Source organism: Motacilla alba, chromosome 2, assembly GCF_015832195.1.
Source record: "Motacilla alba alba isolate MOTALB_02 chromosome 2, Motacilla_alba_V1.0_pri, whole genome shotgun sequence".
NCBI lineage: Eukaryota > Metazoa > Chordata > Aves > Passeriformes > Motacillidae > Motacilla > Motacilla alba.
The window spans coordinates 16,668,021-16,671,773 of NC_052017.1; the positions used below are offsets into that span (position 1 = coordinate 16,668,021).

The 3,753-nt window shown below is 43.9% G+C and overlaps 1 long non-coding RNA gene across 1 annotated transcript; it reads left to right on the top strand.

The window, feature by feature from the left end:
• The first annotated feature begins 606 nt into the window (after window positions 1–606).
• LOC119697734 lies at window positions 607–1,706 on the top strand. The gene is made up of 2 exons (XR_005255917.1): window positions 607–845; window positions 1,475–1,706. It is a non-coding gene; the product is annotated as an uncharacterized LOC119697734 (long non-coding RNA).
• Window positions 1,707–3,753: the final 2,047 nt, after the last annotated feature.

Here is a 3,753-nt window from a genome sequence, read left to right on the forward strand (position 1 = left end):
GCTGGAGAGACTGTTTTTATATCTTTAATTAAATATTATAAAGAAGTACACTTCTGAGAAAAAAATGTTATAGTGTGGGGGATTTTTACCAAATGTGTGCTTAGGCTGTTAGAGATAAGAGCATTTATGATTTTTCCATATAGATCTGATGAAACAGCTTCTTCATTTACATTTTAAGGAAGGAATTGGATGGGTGAATTATGCAAGAAAAGCAAATAAGACAGAAGAAAAAGAAAGAAATCAAAACTGAGAAGAACATCATACAGCTACAAATACCCCCTGGAGTTACCCTGGGAAAAAGTGTTCACAGCTTGCTGTAGCTTCATGCCTGACAAACGAATTTTGACCATTTTACTCTGGAAACAAGAGCACGCATTATGGTTCAGGGATGAGGGGGAGGGTTTCAAACGCTTTTGTCACTGAATATTGGCTTCACACCACTAGTTAATGGCTCTTTAGATGTGCCCTGGCAAATAACTTCCTCGACAAAGCCGAGGAGTGGCACACCCATGCAGACAGAGCCTGGCTCCCGTCAGTGTCCACGGGAGGCTGGTGTCCCTCGGGATGCTGCCCATCCGATGTCTGTGGCACTGCGCTCTGCACCCAGCGGGACCCGGCCCCGACACTGCCGGGGCTGCTGGCACAGAGGAAAGATTTGCATTCCCACCACTTGCTCCGAGCACAAGTAAATAGCCGGAGCCCAGGCTGGGGAGGGTGTCCGCCTCCGACGCCCTGCCTCCTGCCACCTGATCTCGCAGCCATGCAGCCCTTCCCTCCCTTCCCAGGCAGCAGCCGGGAGAGCCGGCAAGCCCCAGCTGGAAAGGGAACAGCGTGGCCGAGACAGAGTGAGTACAATGATTTAAATGGAGCGAGTTGGACAGTTGTCAATGGAAAGGAAATTAGTTGGAATCTAAACCTAACTAAAAGAAACGACCCAGATTACTGGCACTGTAAATTGGATTAAAATGAAATCCTACAGGAAAATCGATGGAAAGCGATAAGCGAGCAAGTCAGAATGACAGCAGAAAGAGGCAGACGCTCCCTGAGAGCTCATTCAAGAGAACCAGTCAGAAGTAGAAAAGAAAATTTAATTGAGCCAATCCAAATCTAAATGGTAGAAAAATAAGGGGGAATTGGAAGAGATTAGAGAGAAAGCCCAAGGAAAATATTTTTTAAGAAGGTTATAAATCAGCACACAAAACAGAAAATTGGAGGGAAATTAAAGAAAGGGAAAAGGCAATATTAATTATGTCTTAAAGAAGGTTAAATTAAGTGCCTGGGAGTAAGTTTTTTTATAGGATGCATTTGTTTACATGGAATTAGACTTTAACTGACATGAAGATGTTGTTTTTCTGAAAACTGACTGCTTTTTTTTTTACCTGTGTGTGCTGTGACAAAGCCTCTGAAATGCATGTGTCCTCACTCCATGCTCTGAAAAACACCGTTTTTTCCCTCTCTCTCTTTTCCTTTGCAGGTTCATCCCTTACAGAGGAGCTGCTCAAGGCAGTGGGCAGCTGGAGCTGCCTGCCTCCTGCCAGCCTCCCACGAGGGGCAGGGAGCCTATCCCGGGGTGAAAAGCTTTACCTTTCCTTGGCTACACCTGCAGTACCACTGGATGTCACTGTTGTTTCATAAAAGAGAAAAATCTTACTGTGATCTTTTTGACAGATAATGTTTAGTACCTAAATATATACATGTCTTTATATTCTCTTTCCCACAATTTTCTGCACAAGGATTGAAATTACAGAAAGTCTGTGCAGCCTCGTGGCTCTCACTTTTTTATGACTATTTTTATAGAGACTGTGTTTATGGGTCCTTTTGTGGCACTCCAAGAGGCATCTCTTCCAAAAAGGATTGCTTTCTGCTGTGGTAGATGTAAAGTGTGGCAGAGCTGCCACAATAGATTTCAGTTGCTTTAGGGTTTCTTTTCTTCCATTTGTTTTATTTCCAGGGAATTATTTCAGCTCACCTTGGCTGGACTGATTGCAGCAGGATTGGGGCAGAGATGTAAGCTGCCTGTGGAGCAGCAGATTCTGGTGCTGTCTGTGTGGAGCCCAGAGAGCTGGGCACTGCCAGGGCAGTGCTGCCCATAAATCAGGATTACTCTGGAGGTATCTGCTTCCCTCCACTGTTACAGATTGTGCAGAGACTGACCCTAAATCTCCTATACCTCCTGTACTGAGAATTAGTGAGAAACTCAGACCCTATTCCTTACAGAGGAAAAAGCTCTTTTTTCTTCCCCTGTGGTTGCCTGGGGCTGTATTTAGCTGGCCAAATGAAGACAAATAACTGAGTCAGTGATAAGGAACAGGCCATTCCAGGAAAGTGATTCATCCCATCTGAAAGAATACTTGTAACAGACAGGTGAGGTAGGTAAAGGCTTTTTAGGCATCTATTTCTGCCGAGTAACACTGCAGAAACCTTCAGTGACCAGTCACACAAGAAGATTCCTACCCATTTTTCCTGGTACAGGCACTTCTACAGCCTGTTTTTTGTGAACCAGTAGGCAGACCTTTTCACATAATCTCTACTTCATTATTAATCATCTTTGAGGTGACCTTCTACATATTTCCCTAATGCTGAACGTGCCAGAAAAGGCCCACGATGCCCAGTGACCCACCCCAAACTGCCCATCAGCAGCTCTGCTATCTCCACCCAGGGACTGAGAATGAATCAGGAGAGCCCTCAATAGCCCTACTGAAACACACCAGGAGCTGACCCAACAATTTGGCAGTATGGACAGGGCCCTGCTGTGCCCAACAAGGCTTCTGGTGCTATTTCATAACCAGTCCTGCAGCTTAGTGAAAAAAAAAAATCTGTTGGTGGCAGCTACATAGACTTCTGTTTCAGTCCCCAGCTCCCAGAAGTTTATCTGGTACACTGAGGACAACAAAACTGTTGTTACACATTACAGGACATGAAATGCAATGCTGAGAAAATGGTCCTCTATTTGTATGAAAATAGCTCAGCTCTATAAACTGTTCTCCCTCTCACACTCATTTCAAGCAACAGTGTTATAGACTTCTTTACAACATCATCGACCTTCCCCAGCATGACTGGTCCATGCAATGAGATAGCAGCTGTGGACTTCTGTACAGAAGAATAGTGTGAGAGTCCAGCTCCTCTTAAGGAGCTTTTAAGAGGTCATGCAAGTCTAAATAGGGTAAGTAAGGAGAATAAGAAATTTCTGACAGTTGCCTGTATCACTTAATGGAAGAAAATTAAAAGAAGAGACAAAGATTGAGAATAAATGCCTAATTATTCCAGTGAGGAGTTAACATATTTGGGGCTAAAGGTCATCAATGCAGACTGGCCTAAGAGATTTGCCAATTTTAATTAAAAATTATGCTAAAACAACAAGGAGAAATAATGTGTGTTGGACAAATTGAACAGGAGACTCTTAAGTCCCAGCTGTTTCTAGCAGCACTATTAATTTCCTATCCAAAAATAAAGGAGCCTGGAAAGACTGCTGTCATTCAATACAGCACAAGCAAAATGTCTGACTCATGCAAAGTTAGTTTCAGGGAATGGAAATGATAAGACATTTCTAAAAATAAAGCTTTATAGAGTAACTGCTCAGAGTGGGCTCCCCTGGGGTGTGATAGGCAATTCCTCCACTTCTCCACGGCACAAACCTCTGCCACCACCTGCATCTTTGAGCTACTGCTACCTAAGGTGACAAAGGCAGGAAACTTGTCTCCCCAGTGTGTGCGCACTCACGCTAGCTGCATCTTCTGGGTCTTATTTTGATGG